At 34.6% G+C, this 27,535-nt stretch overlaps 2 long non-coding RNA genes across 2 annotated transcripts in view; both read left to right on the top strand.

Moving 5' to 3' along the window:
- The window catches only part of LOC141570731 (uncharacterized), a 504,906-nt gene that overhangs the window by 61,664 nt on the left and 415,707 nt on the right, over window positions 1-27,535 (top strand). The window lies entirely within an intron of this gene.
- Window positions 18,121-27,535, top strand: part of LOC109435515 (uncharacterized) — a 105,938-nt gene continuing 96,523 nt past the window's right edge. The window contains exon 1 of the long non-coding RNA XR_002135981.2: window positions 18,121-18,244. This is a non-coding gene — a long non-coding RNA (uncharacterized LOC109435515). The remainder of the gene's footprint in view (window positions 18,245-27,535) is intronic.

Raw genomic sequence — 27,535 nt, 5'->3', positions numbered from 1 at the left:
ACAAAAATAAAAACTCTCAAATCATCAAGTTCTATATGAAATGTGTAATTAATGCCAGATTTATCATTTTTTCTTTTTGTAATAAGATGTTTTTTCTCATGAGTACAACATAGAGAAAAAAGTAGGTCATTCACTTGACTCCTGAAAACAATCCTAGAGAGAAGAAGGTAGAATTTGGGTTTCCCACCTTGTAACAAGACCTTGTTAATGATTTGCTGTGGTTTGAACTTTGTGCTGTGATTTATACTATTTGGCTATGTTCTCATCATCCTTGTATAACTATTTCCGAACATTTAGTACGGGGCCATTTAGAGGCATATTAGGAGAAACTGTTTTGAAATAAGGACAAAAGAAGAATCATTCTAAGTTTGAGTCACTGCGTCTTTAAACCCATGAAATGCTGTTTAATCATGGAGACAGGCTAAAGTTAGAATGTTGAAAATAGTACGCCCAGGGTAATTGCAAACTTGATGACACTGCACACACAGTGGATGTATATGGTTTAGGAAGTCAACTATATTCGAAATAACTACACAGGGTGCCAAAAAATGTATGCACGTTTTATGAAAGGAAAAAACTGTATTAAAATTGTAATACTCAATATATACCGATAACAAAAGATGAATACAAGTCATGTGTATACATTGTTTTGGCATCCCCGGTATATATAAATTGTTATTAGAGACATCTAATTGGGAATTATAATTCTAAAATGTGTTGCTTGGACACGTAAAAGTCTTCACCATGACATTTCTGTTCATTTTTCCACGCATATTCATTAAAAGAAAAATTTTTTTTCTGAGTCTAATGAAGTCTTTGAAATTATGAGCGTCTAATTTTAATATCAGAATAAAATAGAGGGGACTTTTTACATTTAGAGATTTTAATAATGGGATAAGAGGCCAATAGCCATTCAAAGCAGCAAAAATATAAAATACATTATTCATGCTGACTTTTGATAAAACCACTTTGATTTTTTGAATTATGGAGACAGGAAGTTTTATATTGATTGTTGATGCAACTATTAACTTCGGGAAAATATGAAAGGTACAGTTCACTTTTCCAACGTGGTGTGGAAATAAAATAGTGGTAAGTGGCTTCAAAATTGATATTAAAAAAATAAATAAATAAATGCACAAAAGAGTGCTACTGAATTTCAAAAAAGCCACTTTGGAAGGCCTTATATATTCTAAAATGTTATACTGCTTTTACCATTTCTGCCATTATTCATGCAATCGTTTTCAGAGTCAACATTGAAACTTCTTTGCTTCTCGTGTTATATGCAACATTTTGAGATAATTGAAACAGTAGATTCTAATTTTGGAAAATTTTCAACATCCAAAGAAACGTAAAGAAATATTAAAAACTCCCTTAAAATTTGTTTTGATAGATGGATACAATAGCTATCAACCTATTCATATATTTCCTACCAATATATTTTGCTAACTACATTTATTAATATGACATATATAAAATACATGTTTGTATATAGGTGTAGATATGTATATTTGTGTGTATATACATAATTATATATATATATAGGGTTCAAAAAAAATTGTATACACATTTTAAGAAAGGAAAAAAAAAACACTGTATTATAATTATGCTGATGGTAACCACTTTGAGCACTTCTTGTAATTGCAGAAGTCAAACGTAACTTGTATTTATCTTCTGTTCCTGGTATATATTGAGTATTACAATTGTAATACAGTTTTACTTTCTTAAACTCTGTGTACATTTTTGGCACCGTGTGTGTGTGTGTGTGTGTGTGTGTGTATAACTGTATACATATATATGTATATAGTTTGGATCATAGTACATATATATCCTGGTCATATTAATATTTTACACATCTTTTCAAGTGACAGCAGTATCTAATGTTAGACCATTCATAACTGTACTTATAGGTTGATTTTAAGATTTTTCTATGTAAAAATTGAGGTGTGTATTCTTAAACATTCATATTCGTGCTTATTACTTATTTCATTAAGATATTTGTTATGCAGGAGATGGCGCCAAGTAGCGTGAGCTTTTTGCATATTTCCTAAAATGTAATACCACACTGCATTTTGGAGGTTGCAGGAAATTCTGCTGAGTGATAAGCGAAGATCTGTTCTCAACTGTCTTACATTATTAAACAAGTATATAATGAGTAAAAAAGGTGAATCACAACTTGGCCGTTCCTGACAACGTGAGGACTGAAATAGCTCGAACAGAAACCCTCTTCAAACTCCCCACGTGAGAAAAAGAAACCCCTCTTTTAGGCCACTTTTAGTGGGGTCCTCTTTTTCTTGACTTTACCCTTTTTATTACGCACATAATTTGAATTAGTTATAACTCTTACAAAAATGCTTAGTAGGAGCAAGTTCTTTTCATTATTTGCTATGAAATAATAAACCTCATTTGGTACGGCATCTAATGAATCATATGAGCTTTTATGTTAGGGAAAGCAACTTGGTTTGGAAGGTAAGCATAATTTTTCAATGGAAAAGTGAATGTTCTCCAGTATCTTCTAAACCGTTTAAAAGTGTCTTTTGAAATAAGAAGTTTCAGAAGTATTTTGGTTAGATTAGATTTATAGACTACAAGAGCTAGCTGTTCTTGAGATAACCTTTTTCATTTGGGATTTTAAGTTCCAGGAATGTATTGAGTGAGATAGATGGGGAATGATGCCCCCATCGTAGAGAGAGAGAGAGAGAGAGAGAGAGAGGCAAAGAGACTGAAATTAAAGTACCAAGTATTCAGTGTTTCTGAAAATGTTATTGAAAAGTAGTATCCAGTAGTTTTCCCATTTCATCTCACATGATGATCTTTAACTCCTGCTGTAAACTTTTTCAAAGACACATGTCTCATCTCATGGGAAGAAAATCCTCCCTTTACCTTGGCCTATCAACATATGTGAGCCAAATACACTCTTGACTCCAACAATTTACAAATATACTGAGATCCAAAGTTTTCCAATTTAAAAAAAGGAAATTTCCTGCTGTTGCTGTTATTGAAATGTGCTCCTTTATAAATAAGCTCTTGTCTTAAATTCTAGCTCTCATAAGATGCTGATGCCGTTCACCTGGAAAATGCAAAGAACCCTATAATTGAGGGACAAGTCAGATGAGCTAAAATGAAAATGAACAATTCACAAATTTATGCATCAACCCTTTTTCATATTTGCATTAAAACATTGATAGTACAAAATATTCCAGAATGTGTAAATTCTTTTTCTGAGCAATACCACCTTCCATATATTTTAGTTTTATTAATTGCACTAATTCATACGAATTTCCTTCATGAAAATTCTTACACTCCCTTCTTTGGATCTAGTCCAATTTCCATAGGATTTAAAATATCAGAACTGTCTCAAATCTCCTCGGTGGTGTTATGTGTGTGTGTGTATCTTTCACAAAAGGTAACAAAGTGTAACTGGGTTAGGATCTTTATTAGTCTAGATTCTTCTGAAATTCTATCTTCTGCTATCGTAACTACAGAGCTTCTTCAAAAGCCAATACAAACCCTGAAATTACTGCTTTCTCCTGCTGTGTCCTTCAGTTTCTTATTTCCGAGTTTACTTGACTTTCCCCCAAACATTTCAGCTTCATGAAAACAATAGTTGGGTCAATCGTTGGGTCTCCTGTGTCACCTGAAAAGTAGTCATTCAATAAATATTTTCTGAATCTATACGTTAATTAATTTAGAAATTGACAACACTTAATAAGATTTCCAAGAGTCATATAAATGTTTTAAAAATGAGTGATAGTTCTCTCTTAAATCATACTCTAATTTCAATCCCTAGAGTTAAATGCCGCCAAAGTTATTTATTATATTTTTGGAATTATTTCATGTAGATGCATTTATAGATGCATGAAGATGACACATATCTACTTATTTTTGCATAAGTGAAGACACGCAATGTTCATCTAACAATCTATAAAACACTTTAATTTTTAAAGGGCCAAACATGGTTCTAACTCATGGCTTTTTCCTTTCTGTTGTATTTGCCTAGACCTCCCTACCCTCTAGATATCTGTATTATAGCATTCCTCACTGTATTTAGGTCTCTGCCCCCAAATCCTTCTATCATAGGGGCCTTTCCTAACAAGGCTTTGTAAAGTACACATGCCAAACCCTGAATGTCTCTATGCTTATTATTCTGCTTTATTTTAGCTCGCTGTAATTGTCACATTCTGATATAAAGAGTATATATTGTGAACTTGTCAACTTATTATCTATTCTTTCTTTTCCACTCCCCACACAGTGGAAAGTAATGCCATGAAATTGGCGACAAGGCCAGAATTGTTCACTGTGGTATCTCCACGCAGCTAGAATTGATTTTGGCACGTAGAGCCTTCACTTTAAAAATTCATAGAGTCATTGCTTGATTAGCAATATTTGATTAATATAAATGTCTCCTTTTTGAATTATCGAATGACTATTAATGCTTAATAGATTCATGCTTTACTAATTATTCAAAATATTTTTGTTTCATACTTTAAAATCCTTTGATGTGATTTTTCATTTCCCTTTTATAGATAACAAAACAAAATCAGAGAACTTAACTATTTGATTATTACAGAGCTAATAAAAGTTAGAACTATAATTAAGATGCTGGGATAGTGACAGAAAAGATTACAATACAGAAAAGGACTCCATATTAATAAATAATGTCTTATTTATAAAATAATGCATGTATCCAATCAGTCAGAGGAAAACCATACATACACATTCACACACACACACTTTCACGTATGGTTTCTAAAACAGTATATAAAATATGTAAAACATTATCTGGACAGTATACTTTTAAAATAATACAGATTGACATAGAAGGACTCAGAAAGTTGAAAAGAAGAAAGTAAACTGAGCAGGGACATCATGACCTGAAGAATCACACTGTCATGAGTTTCTTGGGCTTCACTTTTATGGCCCATATATATCAGAAGGCCCAGCAAACTGGGAGATCCAACAGTCACACACACACACACACACACACACACACACACACACACACACAGAAAAGACAAAGGACAGAGAGAGAAAAACAAGAGACAGGATATTCCACTTCCTCTGGTCAAAGGACTGTTGAAAGGAACCCAGCAGAGATTTGGTGGGATCACTCAGATCCGTGTCAGTGGTGGCCCAATCTGCCTAGTGCATCTTTGCCAGCAGGACCTGGGAAGGACCCTTGATCCTTCGCATCACACTCCATGATAATGGGAGGTCCTTCTCTCTCCAATGAGGGTGTCAAAGGAGACAATGAAGGCTGCCAGAGTCTACATTCTAAACCTAAGTAGGTTGACAGCCTGTTCAAACAGGAGATTTAAATAGAGTCAACAGTGTCCTAATGTAACATCCAATATGTCTAGGATATATTCAGCTATTACTCATCATACCAAGAACCAGGATAATCTCAACGAAAAAGAGAAATGGACAACTTACCCAGTACTGAGATGAAATAGATACCGGAACTATTTCAATCTTCTATCTTGTAATCTTCTATTACAAACTATTACAAAATCGATCTAGAAATAATTACAAAGTCCATTAAAGCAAATAAAAAAGGGAACGTTCAAGAAGAAATAGAAATTATATAACAAAGAACAAAACGAAAATTATAGAACAACAAAATACAATAACAAATAAAAATTTGTTGAAATATCTCAATAGTAAAGATGACAGACGGTAGAGTGATGAACTTGTGGATACAAAAGTAGAATTTAATGTGAGGAACAATGAGAAAATAGACTAAAACTAACATGAACAAAGCCTAAGGGAGCTGTGTGATGTTAACAAACGATCTCATTTTCATAGCACTGGAGTCCCAGAAGGAGAGGAGAAGGAATGTAGGAAAGAAAAAGTATTTGTAAAATAATATAGGAAAATTTTACAGTTTTGGCCAAAGACATAAACCTACAGTTTCAAGAAGCTATGTACTTTCCAAATAGAATAAACTCAAAGAAATCTATGCCAAAATGCATCATAATTAGACTTCTAAATACTAAAGAAAAAGATCCTTAAAAGCAATCAGAGTGATATGATACATTATTTATAAGCAGATGATGATTAAAATGACAGCAGTTTTCTCACCTGAAGCCATGAGGCCAGAAGGAAGTACCACAATTCTTTTCAAGTACTGAAAAAATAACTTTAGTCATAAATTCTATATCCAGGAAAATTAGTCCCTGGAAATTAGTGGGGAAAATGACATTGTCAGATAAAGAAAAATCAGGAGAATCTGTCTCTGGCATATATTCTCTTAAATGATGTCTACAGGAAATTCTCCAAACAGAAAGAAAATGATAACAGAAAAAGAATTGGAATTTCAGAAAGAAAAGAACAAGAGAATGCACATGTTAGAGGAAAATATAATGGTTTATACTTATGAATTTCTTAAATTATATTTGATGGTTGAAACAAAAATAAAAACATTTATTGTGGTTATAAATGTATGTAGATAAACTGATTGAATGATTATATTAAGCAATTATGGAGGTTTAGAGGCGCACACAAAGTTTCAGTGCTTCAGTTGTGGAAGTACAATGCTGACATCACTAGGCTGTGACAAGTTATTTTTGTGTATTATCACAGCAAACACACACACACACTATATAAAATGATATACTCAGAAAGAGTGTGAATAGAATGAAATGGACTCTTAAATAAATGTTCAAGTAACCCACAGAAAGGAAAAGACAAAGAAAAGAAGGAGAAACTGAGGAAACAAACAGAAAATGAATAATAAAATAAAATACCTAAGAGCTAATATATCAATAATTATGTTAAATGTAAACATCGTAAATAGCAATTAAAAGACAGCGATTGGAAGAGTAGATGATAAAAACTTGACTCAGCTCTATAATCTCTACAGTAAACTCACTTAAAACAAGGATATGGATGGGTGAAGAGTAAAAAGGACAGCAAAAGATATTTGGGGCCAGCATTAATTAAAACAAAAACACAGAATGGCTGTATTAATGTCAGATGAAGTAGACTTCAAAGTGTCAAAAATTACATTTATGGGGCTATAGTTAACTTACACTACATCCGTGACTGTTTTAGCCCCAGAATATTTAGTATAAATCCTATATCTACAATCATAATCCTCGAGCATCCTTTCTATCTACTATATTGCAGAACACTGACATCTTACAAATGTATTCAGCAGGAAAGTAGACTGCCTCCTGTGTGTTGACATCTAAAATGGAATTTCATTTAGAAGCATTAAGGTCTGATACTTTGATTTCAGAGTCAACCAGGGTAGCACCCGGACTGCTAAATTGCCAGAATTTAATATTACAGTTGTTTAAGTCCCGGTTATAGAAGAACAGATTTAATCATTGCTGGTAAGCCCCATCTTTCTCCAGAGACCAGCATGCAGGAACTATCCACTCACCCAAAGGAAGCGATAGCTATTGAGGTAAAGTACCTAAAGAATGATTCTTATGAAAGTGTGTTTCACATTAAGTACAGCTCAGGCTATAAACCACCTTGAAATTGGGAAGATCGAAGAAGACCCAAGCTTGACCACATTCTCTGGGGTTATTAAGTAAGCTGAGGTGAAGTTAATGACATTTAATAGCAGTCCCTACTAATCATACATCAGGTGCATGGAGAGAGGGAATCCCTCTACCTATAACTTTGATCTCACCCAGGTAGGAAAGCTAATTGAAAAGCAAGGAGGGGAGATTCCCACTGCTGTGGGAAATTTTATGCCAGCTCCAGAGGACATGGATATTCTCCTGTTCTTTTTGTTAAGGGGATAATTGCTTTCTCCAGGGAAAGTGCATATTTAGCCCTAGGATATAAAACTTTTTACTGGATATGATGATGAGAGATTATAGGTCAATGAAAACTCAAATCCAATGTTAGATGTTCAAATTAAATTTAGCTAGACTTTCCTTCCAATCCTGGAAACCATTAACTAACATTTCCTTAATATAGAATCCACGTTCAGCAGTATCCTCAGATGTTTGAAGGTCCAGAAAGAAAGCAAAACAAAAGAAAATAGACTTATCAAAATATTCATATCTTCCTTCATGTAACATCAAAAAGACCAGGCTCTCCACATCTAATAAACTCTTCTCCAAAGTAAAATTAACAAAAAATTCCAAACTAGTTTTCATAAAATATCTATAAGAATTTAATAGGTGTGCTTTGTTAAAAACGTTTTAGAAATAACGTTGAATTACATAGGTCAGGGTTTGATATGTTGTCAAACCCGAACATACAAATCCAAACACTCAGTTGTTAAACATCTACCAGTTTAATTACTATATATAAAAATATCCCACTGGTGCAAAGTTCCTCTCCAATGGTCAATCAGGCTACTTCTGTGTTGGCTCCACCATTTAAAGATTTGGCATCAAGGGTCAGAGATAACTGGAAGGTTGTGTACATCTCTTTAAATATGTCAGCGTGGAAGCAACACACAGCATGACTGTCAATGGTCATTGGTCACAGTTAGCCATGTGACCTTGGCCTAAATTCATGGGAGCTGAGAAATGTCTTTCTTTGTGCCTATGATTTAGACAAGAGTTGGCCATTGTGAAGGCAGTAGCAGTCTCAACCATTTTCTGGACGTCTACTGCCACTACACACAGCCAAGCACGTGTCCACACCCTCTTCAAACAAGATGTCCTAGAACTTCAGTCCACTGTGTCCATCTCATAGGTTATGATTCCTGGGTCACTTGCTGTAGCCTCACTTTAAACCTGAATATAACACTCTCAGTGTGCATACTGGGCATTAAAAAAGCAAGATCTGTGCCTACACTCACACACACACATACACACACACACACGTCAAAATATAGTGACACAGATAATCAATTAGATTCCCCTTTGAACAGAAAAAATAAAGAAAAGCCGTAAGTTGCTTGTACAAAGAAAATTTGAAATCTGACAGGGCACAGAATTAGAATTTCTACCACAAGGGCCATTGGCCCTAATTCGAATTTGCCATGGAAATTTCTTTGTCTTGTTCTCTCTTCCTTCTGGGAGTTTATTTCCCTCAGGGAGGTTCTTTATCCTCTTCAATAAGTTCCTTGGTCAAAATTTTTGTGGATGTGCACCAGTTTTTGGTAAATGTGCACCAGTTTCTTAGCTGTTTTCCTACTTGAGTAGTTAGGGTACATTTTGTTTTGATTCTTGAACAAAATGGATTTGACCTTTCATAGGTAATAATGCATTTCTATCAAATGAATGGCAGACGTCTTATCTACTTGGCTCCAGTAAATTCCATGTACCAGTAAATCAACCAAAATTTATTTTTAGATAAAGTTCTGTTTATTTCTTTGTAATTCCTTTCCTTTCCCCCATATCTTAGCGTTGGCTGTTTTGTAACTATATTGAGCAAAAAATGGGAAGAAGATATATCTTTAATCTGATCTTTACTGAGTTCTTTTGTCCACCCGAGCTGATGAGCACCACATTCTATATCTGACTTTTTGATCCATTTCAATCAAATTTAATGTTTTGTTAGGTTTCTATCACTCAAAATATTTAAAAATCATATCTGTAGTTTTTTGGGGGACCAAAAAGAGTCAGCGTCTGTTCCTTGCATGACTCTGAATTCTAGTTCGTGTCTTATGCGAGGTCTGACAATTAAGTTCACAAACTCATCCTAGAAAAAGTGCTACATACCTCATTGCTGAATATCACTAAGGTCACCTTTGAAGTACTCCCCTTGGGAAGCTATGCACTGATGCCAGCACGTAGTCCACCCGTCAAAGCAATTTTGAAACTCTTTTTCTGGAATGGCCATCAGAGCTGTTGTATTACCTTTGATGTCCTGAATGTCATCAAAATGTCTTCCTTTCAATATTTCCTTTCTCTTTGGGTAAAGAAAGAAGTCACTGGGAGCCAGATCAGATGAGTAGGGAGGGTGTTCCAATAGTTATTTGTTTACTGGCTAAAAACTCCCTCACAGACAGTGCTGTGTGAGCTGGTGAATTGTTGTGATACAAGAGCCACACATTGTTGGTGAAAAGCTCAGGCGTGTAACTTTTCACGCAGCCTATTCAGCACTTCCAAATAGTAAACTTGGTTAACTGTTTGTTCAGTTGGTACAAATTCATAATGAATAATCCTTCTGGTATCAAAAAGTTTAGCAACATCATTGCAACAAGTTCACAAATTTAATTGTCAAACCTTCTATGTTGCTACTAAGTAACACTAAGTGACCCTTCTGTCAAATAGCTAGATGGAGATTCAAGACCCTTTATTTGGCAAAAACAAATAAAGTTTGCTAAGTTCCATAGCAGCAGACCTCTGAATATGATTTTGGTCAATAGAGTCTAATTGCCTGTATTTAAAGTATTAGTGATTGAGTTAAACATGAACTCTCATCTCCCCTGGCAGAGGACATGCGAACCCAGAGAGATTGATGGGGACCAGATGACACAAGGGTGAGCAATACTGACACGTGACACTGTGGCAATATGCCAATAAATACTTGCCCTGTGCCTTATTAAATATTTCAACATAAAACTAACTTGAGATGGTTTTGGGAGTTAGAATTGCATAGATCAGGGAATATAATCTATTGTAGTTTAGTTCTCTTTTTATAATGATACATAAAGAGAATATTTTTTTAATTTTGTAGATAATTTAATAAATTCTCTAATTTTATTACAAACTTCAAGCATGTTATGGTCTGAAATATGTTTTTACCAAAATTCTTATGTGGAAGCCCTAACTCCCAGTTAACTTAGAATGTGGCTGTACTTGGAGATAGGGTCTTTAAAGTGGTAATTATGGTAAGTATTGTCATAAGGGTGGGGCCCTAATCCAGTACAACTGGTGTCCTGATAAGACAGACACCAGGACAGGAGCGCTGAAAAAAAGCCATGCAGGGACAATGAACAGGTGGCTGTCTGCAAGCCAAACAAAGGCCTCAGGAAAAACCAACTCTGCTGGCATTTAAATCTTGGACCTCCAGCCTCCAGAATTGTGAAAAGTTAAATTTCTGTTCTTTAAGCCACCCAGACTGTTAGATTTTGTTACATTAGCCCTAGCAAACTGATAGAAGGGGCCTTATGTTTCCTCCCTCAACCTTCTAACCACTGGCTTTATTTTTAATTTCATTTATTATATATGGACATGTTTTCAGAATGTCAGGGTTCATACGAACTTTTCATTGTTTCCACAAAATATGTGACACTTTAAGTAGCATATTTTTCTTTACTTAGTGAGACAGTGAAGTTCACAATCCCAAGTTCAGTTTCCACACTCTAAAGCTGGTTCTATAAAGCAAGTCATACTTTTACATAAGAAAAATCCCTTGTCAGTATCCTTTTCCAAGGTTAACTTCAGGTTTGCTAATGAAGGGGAGGATTTCAAATCTTTTCTTTGCTCTGCTTCATAGATTTCAATTAGGTAGAATAGTGGCTTTGACAGAAACACTGGCATTCACTTATTTTTTGTGAACACGAGTGTAATTTTTAATAAATATCCTGTTGAATGTGTTAATGTTAGATATCATTGCCATCATCGTTAAAAGGAAGAGAATTCTATGAAGACACCCAAATGTAGACACATTTTATGGTTTGCATCCCCTATTACAGAGATTTTAAAGGAAGACAGCACAGTTACAAAACATTAGTAGAGAGAATTGATTTTTTTCCGAGGTTTATATTTGATAGGCTGCAAAATATCTCCTTGTCAGAAAATGAATACCAGATAAGTTTGGTTATTATAGCTTTAATCATAAACCTTTCTAATGTTCAGTATTTTAAAATTAGTTAAAAGAGATTTAGTATTCTCTTTGAAAATAACTTATTGAAAACATGTATGTCTGTATATATATATATATATGTATATGTTATACAGTACAATAAAATGTTTATGTTTATAAAAACCTTGAACTGATTTTGTATAGGTTACTCATAATTCTTGTCTATGTTGTTTATTCAATGTACATAAAAAAAGAAAATAATAGGAAATAGTTTTCATTACATTTAACATATAAAAGTAATTCATTTAAAATATATTTTCACTATAAACATTACTTACCTATTGTTCTGTGGCATCTATAATAATGCTGAAATAAAACTCTAAAGAGGTATCAACTAAAATTTGTTAATATCACTCATATGATACATTCAAAATAACTTTCTTTTAACCATAATCCAAAGTGAATGATATTCTTTCATTAGTATTTCAAGTATTCCTTCATTTTTCCTTTCCAAGTTGTTGTCATTTTCCTTGTAGCCAACTTCAGCATTAATATAACAGTGAAGCATCAAAAATGTGAAAGCAAACATCAGAGAAGCAGTTGGTGATAGCAATGTATTATTATTTTTGTCTGCAACATTATTCACATGAATGAAAAATCAGTTGGGACATGTCTTTTCCTTAATATGTAGCTGTTATGGCACTTTTCTGTTCTATAGAATGTACAGTACCATCAAAATTTGATAGTTCCCTGGAGGCTTGTATTTTCATTGCCTTAGTGGCCTCAACATCCTGCCGCCATTATTTCCTGGTTCTTATAGCTTTTTCTTGGCTGTCTTAACTTTTTAAAAATATCCTGTCACTGTCTCACCTCTTTGGCTTATCAAGTTATTCCCTTAAGAAGAGAAGATTTCCACCCTAAGAGAATTTCTTTCATTGCTTTTAAAGCACAGTGCTTTGTCATTCAATTGCATTAAATTTAATACTCTCTTTTCAACATAAAGTCATTCAGTAGATTTGCTGCCTCTTTTATTTTTCACATATATATATATCCTTTTCTAACATGTATATGTATTTCTCATGTGTCTGTATCCCTCGACCTTATCTTACATGTGTCACCACAGGCCTCATATTTAAGATGCTGTCCATGAGCGTGCTTTTTTGTTGTTGTTTGTTTGGTTGGTTGTTTTTTTGTTTTTTTGTTTTTTTTGTAATGAAATTTCTCAGAGAGGCTTCGGAGAATGGTGGGACTTTTCATGATTTTGTTGTTGTTAATGCTCGTATCAATTTATTCCTTTAGAAACCTGCACAGCTCTGTGCCTATTGAGAGATTTGACCCTGGAATGTCAGGAATTTCTGCAAGATAAAGTAATCTAGACCTGGAAGTATAAGTTTCCAACTATTTTTGAGTCCAGTACATTATGTACAAAAAGAACAAACCCATCAAGTTGTCTTCCACTTGGTGACACAAAAGAGAAATGCAGCCTAACTGTAGAAAGCTTGTTTTGATATTATAAAGTGATAATTATAATAACGTCTTCCTTTTGTATCTATGAAGAAGATTTTCATATAAAATTATTTGAAATAATTTTAATTATTCACAGAACTTTATCAAAGGTTTAAATAATACTGTATACCATGTTTCCCCCAAAATAAGATCTAGCTGGACCATCAGCTCTAATGTGACTTTTGGAGCAAAAATTAATATAAGACCCGATATATTATATTATATTATATTATATTATATTATATTATATTATATTATATTATATTATATTATATTATATTATATTATATTATATATTATATCCGGTCTTAGAGTAAACTAAGACCGGGTCTTATATTAATTTTTGCTCCAAAAGACACATTAGAGCTGATGGTCAAGCTAGGTCTTATTTTCTGGGAAACACAGTATTGATTACTGTTATAATTAATTACTTTCTAGTTATTTCTTGCATTATCAAAATATGATTTCTTTCAAATTGATTATATCCACAGATGTTTCACATCTCCATTTGTAATTTATGGAGCTGCATTTTATTAAAATTAGACGTTTTTACTCTGATGTTTATATTAGAAGATAAAAATCTACTTTTAAGAAATACTTTTCCGTTTATTTTGATTTATTTTATTCTGATTCTGAATAAACCCTTTTTATCATATAGTCAATGAAACACAGTCTAGGAAAAATGAAAATCATCTTTTCAGAAAACAAAATTAAGTATAGTTGATGCTTACATTTTTTTTTCTTACTAAGGAATTTATATCTCCTATTTTTTTTAAAAAAACTGTCAAGTTTACATAGTTCTAAAATTATGCTATAAAGAGGATTTTCTATCAGTGCTTTGAACATGCCACAAATATGCTTTGCTTCTTTAAATTTCTAAGTGATGATGTATAGAATGCAAACTCAGTCTAAGACCAGAATCATCATATTTTCCAACCACATGGTTATATAGAAGCAATAAAAACTTTTATGAATATGTGATTCTTATGACCCAATACCAAATAAAAATCTAAGTAAAGCCAATGAGTATTTAGGAAATACCCAGTGGAGAGGCAGCATTGTGCAGAACTTGAAGTACAAAGAGAGTGCAAGATTAGAGTCTTAATTTAAGGAATTAATAATTTAGGAGATACGTGTAAAATATTTAATCATCTAGAGGACATATAATGCATATATATATATAGATATATATGTGTATATATATGTATCTGAATCAATGGTTTATATCATTATATATAGATATACAATATAGGTAAATATCAAAATAAATCAATATGATTTCTTGCTTTTATTTAAATTATAAGAAGTAGACATAATAACCTGTTCTATAAATGCCTAAGGAATGGGGTAACTGAACAGAATACATGGTCATAAAATAGTTACTATATTTTTAAAATTTTAGTATTATTATGGTCACCTATATGACAGTTAATCAACAAACTTTATGTTTAAAACCATGCTTTGGTTGTATTACAGCCAAACTGAGACTTTGAATACGTTTTGAAAAAGGATCGGAATAAGATACATAGGAAGGAAAGAGATGAAGAGAAATAAGAACAAATTAAAGCAAAGATGAGTGGGGTTGAGGGAAAATATGACTGATGAAAATGTTGAGATAGGAATGCGGCAGGGTATATGATTTGGTCATCCCGTCTCGCCAGACCCATTCCCAACATTGTATGTCCTTTGCTGCCCGCCTCTCTCCTGGGAGGCTGACCTCTGTAGATTGCATGCCCTGTGCCTCTTGTGTTCAGAGGAGTACTGCCAAGGGGGACCCAAGGTGAGATGGAAAGGCAGGAAGAGAAGATCACTGGGAACATACTCTCTACCTTCCCTTTGCTTGTCTACGGTTTGGAAGCATCTGTGTTTCTCCCCTTACGGGCTAAGCTTCTGCTAAGCCATCGAGTGACAGCCGTAGGTGGTTTCTAATAGCGCTGCTCTCTCCCTAATCACCTACAAACCTAAGGCTGCTAATTGCTCCGATTTTGGCCAGTTTCTGGAAGCTGTACCATTCCCTCTTAATTTCCTTAATCTTGCCCATACTTTGGAAACAGTTCCTTTATTAATTTTTTGAATTGTCTTTTTAGCTGTGCCATCTGGTTGGCATATATGTACATGAAAATTAATGTGGCAGCTGGTACTAGAGTGACCCCCAAGGAGAAAACCCACAAAATTAGATTATGACATAGGCGTATTCATTTTATGAATCCTCAGAAAAATTCCATGCTGAAGAATACTGGCAATTCATAAAATGTGGCTTACATTGAAGTGTCACAATTACACCCATTTATCACTGATGATGCCTGGGGTTGGAGGGCAAGTGAAGACCAAGGTCCTGGGAGACAAGTGTAACTGGCACTCAGTGGTTACCGTCACAAGGTTGATTACTGAATTGTAAGCTGACATTTGGTTGCATGAAGAGTGATAATAAGAGAAGGCTTTGAATTTCTGTATCAAGATACAGGCTGTCCTCCATCATCCTCTATGGCAGATACAGCCTTGGGGCATACATGGCCGAAGATTAATGACAAGGATTAATTGGAAGGGTTGCAGAGTTGCAAACCCAATAAATACAGTCCCTCCCTCCCCCGCTTATCTATGATTTTTCTTTGTACAGTTCCAGTTACCTATAACCGACAATATCTGTGATTTTTACATGTGTGTTAGAGCAGAAAAGTTCATACTTCCCTCAAGTTTTTGTTCAGTTTTGTAACTATTTTTGCTGATAGGCTATGCACAGTTTAATTCTGTAGAACTTAGGTCCTATAAAAGTATAAAAATCCAAGCCAAGTATAATTTATTTTGATGATGAAATCCAGAAAACCATAAGGAAATAATTTCAATAAGCATAAAATGCCTTGCTCCATGTTATCCGTTGTCCACTTAAACCCTTATTGAATTGGAATTTTCTACAAGTGTTTTTCATAGACTTTGTGGAGTACTTTCCTCTCCTTTTGCAGTATCATTTAATCTCTTCCCTGATGTTAATATTGATGGTTCTGTTTGGTGTTGTAAAGAATGAATTATGAATGTCAAAAAGCAATTCCAAAAACATGATTACTAATTTTACATTCAAAAATGGTGGAAGAATTGGGAGTCAAACCACTAAAATTAGGAATTTTAGCCGCTTTGGAAAAGAACACAGGCAGTGGTCAGATTTAATCATGAGATCGCTCCATCATCCCTGGTGAACTCAGGGTTCCTGGTGAACTCTGTTGGAGGATGTCCTTTTGTCCTGAAGACAACTGAAAGTCCCAAACATGTCATTCTTTCCTGCCCTCCGCTGTCTAAATCTTTGGGCCTGTTGAGCAGAAACCATAACATTCCTGTAGTTTGTGGAACACGTATATATTTATGGCCTTCTCACATGTTTTGGATGTGTGTGTGTGTGTGTGTGTGTGTGTGTGTGTATGCATGGTGTGCATGCACATGTACGTGTGTGTGTGTGTGATATGTTTGAGTATATGAGAAATCGAGAAATAAACATAGGTTGGTTGCTGGACTTACGGTGATCACTTCTTTGGGTATATAAATGTTGAATAACTGCTGTGTATACTCGAAACTAATATAATATTGTATGTTAGCTATATTTTAACAAAAATATTTTTTAAAAAAGAATTTTAAAAAAAGAAGTAAATAAACAAGGGACAAGTTAGAAAGGTCTTTTCAATGTTATAGTTCCAGCTCCTGATATAGATGCCCCACTGGTGTCAGGTTCTACCCAATTTTAATCAGATACGAAGCAAAGGTTAGAGGAAGGAACCAAATGAGTGACTGTAGATGTCCATATTCTCACTATAGTGGATTCCATTAATTAGGAAAACAGGTAAACCTAACCACGGTTATGATTAGGGACATTTACCTGTTTTACAAGTCCTGGCTTAAGTTGTAAAACACACACAGACACAAAATATGTATACTTTATTTATCTGTTAACTTCAAACATGGGATGAAAGAGGCCAAAATATGGAAATTTTTTTGTTATTGGTAAATGTAGGAAGCCCAAAACAGTGAATATATACCTTCTCTAGTTCCATGTGAAAAATGTAGTGGACAGAATACATTTTTATAAGAAGGATTGGCTGGAAAATCCTTGGTTTTGTGTCCATATAAAATCCTTTCAAGTATGCTTGTTTTTTGTTTGTGTATTTATGGGTTTTTTCCCCCTATAAGCACATGGGTTTATAAATGACTGGTAGTATTGGTAAAAATCAAACATTGGAAATGATCAAATTTTAAAAATTATCAGTGGAATAGTAAAGCATCGCTTGTGTCAAAGAAGTCATCTACTATAAATCAGTAACAATTATGCCTATCAGGAAAGATTTGGCAGCTTATGGAAATGTCAGATGTCAGTAAAATTTCACTGCCAAGCAAAAGCTTGATCACAGTGGAGAAAATACTTTTATTGTGTGAATGTTAAAACACTTCTGAGTCCTGCATATATGTTAGGCTTTGCTTTGTTGATAAGGAAACATTCACAGATGACATGACATGACTTTCTCTATAGGCATGGATTGGCCTCTGCTGGACTTCCTAAAATATTTAACCTCAGGAAGAAGAAAATCTCATTATTTTAAAAATCAACATGCTCCTAACTTCTCAAGCTTTGGTGGCAGAGAAGGGAAGCTTCTTTAAATGCTTTAAACTACTTTAAATGCTTCACAGGACTTGAAGTAATACTTTTGTGTTTAAATATATCTTTTTTTTTTCCTAAGAGAGAGAGAGGAAAAGGAGGAGATACTTGTAGAGCAACTTGACGAGAAGGAATTTATTCATGGCTTTCCTTACCTGGAAATTTTTAACTACATAAACGTGGAAAATGTTTCAAGGTTCAGTGGACACCGTAGGTATTTTACTGGAAAAACAAAACAAAACAAAATGACCAACCGAAACAAAGGAACCCTTAAACGGTACTTTGGTCAAACTGCCACTCTTTGAAAGGTTCAAGTCAAACATGATGTGAACTTTCCAATATTTGAAGATGAGCTGCTGCAGGCTGGAGTCAATAGTGATAAATCCCTGTGAAATTCTAGGCAGACTGAAGATTTCAGATACTGGGAATTACCTCTGGGTGCGTTCTTAAGGTCATTTTTTGTTTAATGTTATGTTTTATGTTTTAGTGCTTATTTCATTCTGCCTTTGGGTTATATGAACTATGTTCTCTTTGCTTACCTTCCGTATGCTAGTTTTACTTCTGATTACAAAGCCAGCATCTGCTTTTAGTTATTATACTGTTTACCTTCATGCCTTTTGGAAATAAATGCAGGTCCGTCAAATGAGGAAAGAAAAGGTTATTTATTCTGAACTTCCTATAGCAAGGGAGTCACCCATTGTCTCTGGAGTTCTGGCAGTGACTCAGAGGCAGTCAGAGCATGGGGAAGGTTCATAGTGGAGCACAGGAAAAGCACAGGGGGCACTGACTGGAGGTTGTTGGCCTGGGGACGCTGGACAAAGACCACATAGGAGCGGGACATCGTGATTGGTGAGGGGAGCACATTTGGCTTTCTCTGATTGGTCCTCAATTGGAAGTGGAGTAAAAATTATATTTCCCTAGGATAGGTAGCTTATTAATGGATGGAAGGATGCAACAGATGACTAGGGTTTTCCTACAATCGCCATATTCACTTGGTAGTAAAATCTGATATTCTTGGATGTTTTATTTTTTATTAAATTTTAAATATAAAGAAAAAAATAAGAGAAGCTGTCAGTTATTAATCATGTTCTGGCCATTTTTGGCTGAATGTTACAGTAGTTTTAATTTAGCTTTCTGGATTGTCACTGGAGGTAGCAATCTGTCTTTCTGCTGGTTGCCTTGTAGGAAGCTAGCTTTCTGTGTTCTTTACAGAAACAGTCCCCTAGAAGGGATTGTTTTCCTGGGCGGCTTACTGTAGGTGTGGGTTCTAACTTATATATGCTCTGGCGACTGTCCATTTGTATACTCAGTGTCTCAACTCTCATGTTTCCAAACCTGAGACATCCTCTTTTCTCTGATGTTTGGTGGTCCCTACAGACTCATCTCTCCCACTGTGTCCCTCTCTCACCCTGCTGGAGGTGTGATGGCCTCCATCAGCTCAGGCTTTTGTATATTCTGTGTTCCTCATGAAGCATTCCTTGACAAAATATGTACACAGTTCTTTCATACTCTTCATTCTGGTCTCTGCTCGAATGTTACTTCTTCAGTAAGACTCTCCCTGATCAGCCTACACAGACCACGCCCACCCACTATGTCTGCTCAATTCACTTTTGTCCCTTTCTTAGAGATTATCATTATCATGCTTCAACAATAATGTTTTGGTTAAAACATTCAGTTTTTGGTTAATGTTTATCTTTCTCACTAGAATATAAACTATGTGGCATCATGGATATTGCATGTTTTGTTCACTACTATATTTCTTCTTCTTATAATAGCAAAATGCACACAGTAATGGCCATATGTCATTGGATGAATGAATAAAACCTATATTCTTTGATTTAACAAATTTAGAAAATAATGTTTCATCTGTCATATGAACTACAAAAATTTTAGCTCATTGTTTTCTTACTTTCCCTTTCCTACTTCTTCTCACAAGTTGTATTTGCTTTATTACCTTCAATTTTTCTAGATGCACAGCATCTATCTCACAATTATAGGCATGCCTTAGAGATGTTGCCGTTCAGTTTCAGACCATTGCATTATAGAGAGTCGAATCTTTTTGCTGGTAGAGAGTCTTACCTTCAGTTTGTAATAAACACAACACCTGTGAATTGCAATAAAACAAAGCACAATAAAATGAGGTATGCCTGTATCTTGAATTTAATTAGATAAGAGAAATGCAATAAAATACTGTCTATTAAAAATGCTCAGAGATTTAAAAAAACAAAACATTGGTGACAACCTTACTTAGTTCATTCCTCCCACCAAGTCAGACTTTGCTTCTAAAGTGATAACCATTGCAGGTTTTCAAATAATTGTGTATTCATCTGTATAGGTACTATAATGATCATAGAAATGAATACTAGTTCTTTAACAAGCAAACCCAACCTATTAGGGACTTGATATAATAAAGGTTTAGTTTTTATTAAGTCAGAGTCTGATTGAAATTGATTGGTGTTCCACAAGCCACCTTTCAGACAATAAAGCAGTAATGTAGTTTCCTGTCATCACAGTCAATGACAAATTCAGTAGTGTGTGGCCCCCAGGGTATATGCACAAGGAGGAAAGAGGTTGTAAAGGAGCACGCAGAGTGCCTAGGCCCATAAGAGGTGTACATCGGCATGCTTCCATTTTATTTAAAATTCAATTAAATGAACACAAAACTAAAATCAAGGGCAATTGGGAAATACAGTCTTAAACTGTGTGTTCAAACAAAATTAGCAGAAGGGAGGATATTATGAAGATAAAACCTTAAAAATCAATTGAATCAAAATTAGTTTTTTAAAAAAAATTAATAATGTTGAGAAAAAACGTTTAGCCAGGTTGATCAATAAAATGATAGAAAACACAAATTATTCATATCAGAAAGGAGAAAAATAGATATCACTACAGATATTATATTACTATAAAGAAAATAAAGAGTAATTATTAACACATGAATACCAATACATTCAACAACTTTGATGGAATCAACAAATTTCAAAAACTGACACAAGAAAAAATAGAAGATTTGAATTACTGCATATATAAATAGGTATTGAATTTTGTGTTAATAATCAGTTTTAAAAATTCCCATGTTCAAGACTTGCTTAAAGTATTTTACATTTGTGCTTTATTAGAAATAGTATTTTCGATGTTCTTATTGTCTTTCAGTTTATAGAAATACATAATTTTTGTTTATTGATCTGGTATTCCACAGCCTTCTTAAAGTCTCCATTGATTCTACCAGATTATTTTTTGTACATTTCCTGAGATTTCATATGTACACATTCATGTGCCTTTGAAAAAAGAGAGGGAGAAAAGCTTTAATTAGAAATAGCTTCCTTAACCACCCCATATAAAAGAGTTCCCCATTCCAGTGTCTCTTGCCATGTGTCCCATATCATATTTATATTTATCTATGACTTTATTAAGTGTCTGTCTTCCCTCTTTAAAATTCATGAGAGCAGAGGGGTGTACATGTGTGTGTTTATCTTTTCATTTCTGCACATGTCTATAGCAATCCCTGGCACATACGACTTGTTTAATAAATGTATGTTGAATGAATCAGTGGATATTTAATCGCTTCCAAATTTGGCAGTCTATCCTAAAGAAGTACTCTGAAATATAGTGAAATATTTATTGAAAAACAATATTTATTGCAATATTATTGGCCATAGAAAACTATTGATATGACCCAATGTTCTGTAACATGAAGTGTTTTTAATAAACTTTTAGTGTAGACACATAAACAGATATTATGGTGGTGATGTGTTTTAATGATATTGTGAAATATGGGTCATATAATGTGTACCCAAGATATCCTGTACCCAAGATATGACTCAAACAGTAACAGTACATAGTAAAGCACTTTGGGATAAAAATACATCAACAATATCACTGGAATCGTAGAGAAATAAGTGACATTTTTTTTCCCTTTAAACGTTTCTAATACAAAAAGGAAATAATTTGAAATAATTATTAAGTCAGAAAACACCATTAATTAAAATGGTTTGAGAGTAAATAAATGAGGTGGTTTTTTGTTTTGTTTTGTTTTTAGAAAATGAAATTGATAAAGTCACAGATGTAATCCTCTCAAGGTTCTATTGTCTGTGTCCTTCTGGAATTATTTTATGAATATGGACTGTTTTTATGCTTAATTACACACATTATACATTTGTTCCTTTAATTATGAGAGAAATTAAATTCTAAACTATGGATCAAACAGCCTTAATCTCTCATCCCAGTCATGTCAAAATTTGCTGTAGGAATTAAATAAGATCATAAGTTCTTTAATTCACAACCTCTCCATGTGTTTTCAATAGAAATTGAATTCACAAGATGGCTTACTAGAAATATATCTGAAACATTATATACTAAATGCTATTCACAGAGAGGCACAAATTGCATTTTGATGATTTTGTGTATATCTGAAGTTAAGAAATAAGTTTCACTTTATTTAAAACACCATGTCCCTACTTTACTTTATCAGTGTACCATATACGGTATATATGTATGCTTGTCACTCAAATGTTATTGTAATGCATGTTATTTTCTTGCTGAGCCACACAGAAAAGGCTGTGTGACCAGTGGTTTGACACAAGCACTCTGGAGATTGGGATTGAACCCTAGCACTGCTAGGTCCATTGATGTCACATCCTTGGACCTTAGTGGCTTCATTTTTAAAGTAGCAAGTAAGAATAGTAACTATCACTATAGTTTTATGACATTTACATTTGTATGTTGTGTGCGTAAATATCTTAGAGCAGTGTCTGTCATGGTATTGCACACAATTTGTTATTCTCAGTATTCATGCTTCACCCAGTCTTTTTGCCTAACCTACTAGTCTCTCAGATTTTCCTGTTCTACCTAATAGATAAAAGATGGCTAATAGATAAAAGATGACGCTACTTATCTATTATTGGGGTGAGGGGGGCCTCTATGCTGGTTCTTGGATGTGCACTGTCTCCTGTCCTCTGAATTATGATTGCCTGGTTAGCTGTCTAAGTATTCTATTCCCACATTGGACTGATTAGTGCAATTGGTGACATGCTGTCACTGTGTTTCTCTGAAGCGTATCCTGTGTGTGACATTAGCCTAGGCTGAGCTCCCTGAAGCCTCTGTCATCTTGGCCCCACCCAGTCCTCATCGTGTGTTATGGACTGAATGTTTGTGTTCCCTCTCCCCCCACCCCATTCATATGTTGATACCCTTAATCCCCAATTTGATGATATTAGAAGGCAGGGCCTTTGGGAGGTGATTGGGTCATGAGGATGGGGCCCTCCTGGATGGGATCAGTGCCCTTATAAAAGAGACCCCAGAGATCCCTCACCCCTTCTGTTGCATGAGTTCACAAAAGAAGGCAGTCATTTAGGAACCAGAGGTGGGTCCTCACCAGACACCAAATCTGCAGGAGCCTGGATTGTGGACTTCCAGCCTCCATAACTGTGAGAAATAAATGTTTGTTGTTTAGGCCGCCCAGTCTACGTTAGTTTGTTATAGCAGCCTGAACAGACGATGACATTATTTATACTCTAGTATGGGAGGGGAATACAAGTTGTTTTGGATTTGTTATCCCTTTCCTCCTCACCATCTATAACCCCACACCCACATTCACTGGCCCCATAACATACAGGTAGAGAGGGAGTGTTATCCCTTACCTTCCACTCATTGGTTCCTCTACTTTTCTTTAAAGTTAGAGATCGTAATGTGAGAGGGTGTGAGGAGAGAGAAGCTGTCATACTAATAGAACATACACATAAGAATATACTGGAGACGTAGCATATCTGTTAGGCAGATATTCATATCACATGGAAAGTCTCTCCTCTGTCCTTTACCCTAATCAACTAAAGCTGAAATGTATCAACCCTTCCCACGCATGTGGAATGAAATCATCTGATCTGTCTCTGCGAGCTGTCCCACAGTTAATTCCTCCATTTGCTTGAAAAATTGATTGCAAAATTCATATGTAAATTGGGCTATGGAAAATAGAATGTCAATTTAAATGTCAGTTATCAACGTTCCAATCACGTGTTGCCTGTCCTCAATGAAAATTCCCCTGCTTACCCCTACCAGACAAAGATGTTTTTTAAAATTCTGGAAAAACGGCAAAGCTGGCATGTACTACTCTGTATTAACGTGCTTTTCTCATTAGGTGGTGATTTCCTTGACAGTAGGAGTTATAATTTTAAAGTCGTGTATTTACAGTTTGTCCCATTAGCACTGACACATTGCAATATTCTAAAAATCTTGAATGCTTGTTTAGTGAAGAGATAGAAGCAAATTCCTATTCTTGAAATTAATAGGAATTGTCTTCCACTACCAAATAATTGGTGAATGAGTGAATTTTGTTAGCACTTTCAATAGTCACTGTTAAAAAAAAAAAAATAGATACAACTTTGCAGGCCATGGCGCTATTTGAAGTAGAAATGTGGGATCAATAACATCCCAGTGCTTGTCTGGATATAAGCATGTAAACATGCTCTTTCTGCTTTTGGAAGAGCCTCTGGAGATTAGTTCCAGGAACATAAAATATCAAGTGCTGTGGACCCTTTACCTATTTCAAAACAGTCCTCACTGCAAATGACACTACCATACCAGTTCTGTTTGTTATGAGATTTATTTCTTCATGCTTGGCAATTATGAATAACCTTTGAAGGGCAAAAAAAATACAACCAAAAAAAAAAAAACCACACACCCACTTATAGCTTGGTGAGTCATGTGTACGATTTCAGATATTTCCCCAAAGTTCAAAGAACAAGTAAATATCACTTATACCTCTAAAGTTAAAATTGTCTGCCAAAAAATAAATGATAAGAGGAATTTGCTCCTGTTTTTTGTGTCAGATTGTTTTTATATGGTGTTTCTTTAGGGGAAGAGGAGAATGAATGTATGCCCTTGAATTGCTTTCACTTTTTACATCCTCAAGAATTTGCTGAGCCTCAAGTATCACTGTCATTTCCTGCAGCAGTGGTTGTTCATTTTTTTCTTTTTTTAATTGATCAAATCACTTCAAAAAAGATCAAACCATCCTGGTGTGACTAAAACTAATGGTGATACTTTAAGGCCCTAGGGAATTGAAAAATGCAATTTAGAAAGAGAATACGACACCTTCAAGACTACTCTACCCTATCTGGGTGTTAGACTGAAGGAAATTAAAGGGAAACATATTCCTTCATTCTTTTAAATGTACTCATTATTTTTATAATTTGGGCTGGGTATATATGAAAACAGATTCTTTTTTCAAGTCCATTGTACAGCAGAAAAGACACATTTAACAGATAAGGTAAACAAACAAACAAAAAAAGCTTATACATGAGAAACACAAATATTTTTTTTTTTTTTAATTGACAAGAGTACCAAAATAAAGACCCACAATAGAAGTGTATCCATCCAGTATAAAATATAGAAAGAAATCCATTTCACTGACTCTCCAGTTTTGTGCCTTATCAGGCTAGGCTCAGCCATTCTCTGGTACAATATAGTCTATCTGTCTCACGAGCTCCTGTACAGCCCTTAGTTAAGAATACAAAGAGGTAAATCAGAAGCTGTGAAACATACTATATTGGTACAAAGGAAGCAATCTCCATCATTTCAGCTCCAAACAGAGAGGATATAGGTGCTTAAATCCTGGTGGAAGACAGTTATTTAGGTGACTGGAATTGTAAATTTCAAACCATTAGACCTGAAGCCGGGTCACTTACAAGCTTTGTGCTTGTTAGTATGGTTAGAGCAACACTCACCACCTAGTGTGTGGTCTGTCAGCTTATATACTGTGACTTAGGAAATGCAAGGAGAGAAAAATGATCTACTAACGAAAGTATATTGCCGTACAAACACTCAGGCAAATTTGTATGAGAATCATGCACATATCATGTTTTTGTGTATGTGCCTGAGCAACTGAGACTATATTTCTCAGCTGCTGTGGGTTTTTCCTTCAAACACTTTAAATATGTCACCAAAGGGTGACAAAAAGTGCAAGATCCATAATAACTTATCAAATGGTAAGACCATTTACTGTAGGTTGATCTAAGCCTTTCTACCTACCCTTAATTGTAATAAAATATATTACTGAATAAATTATTTAAGAGTGCACTAGTTGTCTATATTGGCAAAATGAGTTTATGCACATATCCATGTTGGCTGTGTGTGTGTGTGTGTGTGTGTGTGTGTCTGTCCGTGCATATGTGTGAGAGAGATGTACATTAATATATCCACGTTTCAATGGTTTGTAGTATGACATATGTTTAGGGAATTGCAAGAGAAGTAAATCATTACAGAAGTATTTGACTCTACTTACTATAGTATATTTGAAATAACTATTTATTCAATGAATTTGTTTCATAAATCTTATTGATCTTTATGTATTTTCATATATTTTATTAAATATGGATAAATAACATAATGCTTAATGTGAGAAAATTCAAGATGTATCAGACCAGACTTAGTCACCACTTATTTCCATGTATGTACATTCACTGATGTCATCCTGTGTAGTGATAAAGAGGATGGTTATGCAGCCAGACTCCTGAGGTCTAATCTGAGCTCTGCATGTACCACGTGTGTGGGGTGAATTAGTAAATGTCTCTGTGCTCATTTCCTCATCTGTAAAATTGGGTCAGTAACGGTGTCTGTCTCGTCAAGTTGTTGTGAGGAGTAAATGAGTCAATATATGAGAAGTGCTTAGAGGATTGGCTCAGAGTTAAGGGTTCTGTTACCTGTAACAATGATGATTATAATAATTATATAAAATATTGTATTCATTTTGAAATTATTATTTTTGATCTTGGGTATAGGAGTTACAATGATATTTTATTTTGTCATATAGATAGATAGATAGATAGATAGATAGATAGATAGATAGATAGATAGATAGCCAGGGTGCCCAAAAAATATATACACATTTTAAGAGACGTTATTTGTGCACAAGCAGTAGTTCACCATAACCAGAGGTGTCTGGATGCTGATGGCAACCATTTTGAGCACCTCTTGTAATTGCAGAAGTCAAACGTGACTTGTATTCATCTTTTGTTATTGGTATATAGTATTATGATTAATACAATTTTTTAAATGTGTACACATTTTTTTGGCACTTTCTGTATATATGATCAATGTGGAAGAACTAACATTGTTGAAAGTTTTCTAAGCTAAATACATATGGAATTGCATGGGGAAATAGATTGCTTTACCAAAATGCCATATGAATTCATATACTACTTTTAATTTGCTTTTCTCACTAGAAACTACCATGATGTTATTTCCAAATCGTAAAACTCTGTAGTAAACATGCAATATTTAGTTTCATTTTGTTGGTCTTTCTGCTTGAATAAGATTATCTGCTGCCCTCACACTAGTTATCATCTCTATTCTGAGCATTTCTGGATCCAGATATCTAAGAATGCACATGAACTTGATGATTGATAGATAGATAGATAGATAGATAGATAGATAGATAGATAGATAGATAGATAGACAGATGATGGATGATTAAAGCTAATGTGTTTAAAGTTGAACTCGTCCCCTTTTCCACTCCCAGCGTGCTCTCCAGTTTTCCCTCGTGGGTACATTGGTCCACAGTTTCATGCAGACCTGGAACCGACCCAGTGTTTTGCCTTCTCTCGTCTCTCACGGTCTATGTCCCTCATTAGGTCCGCCTGATGCCACCTCCTAAAGAACTCTCAATTCTCCCTGCCCTCCGTCTCCACTGAAGTTTCTATGATTTAAGGGATGATTGTCTTATCAGCTGGTCTG

Source organism: Rhinolophus sinicus, linkage group LG03 (genome assembly GCF_036562045.2).
Source record: "Rhinolophus sinicus isolate RSC01 linkage group LG03, ASM3656204v1, whole genome shotgun sequence".
NCBI classification, from domain to species: Eukaryota; Metazoa; Chordata; class Mammalia; order Chiroptera; family Rhinolophidae; genus Rhinolophus; species Rhinolophus sinicus.
The sequence above is the reverse complement of the archived record's forward strand: the minus strand, read 5'-3'. Positions and strand labels throughout refer to the sequence as shown.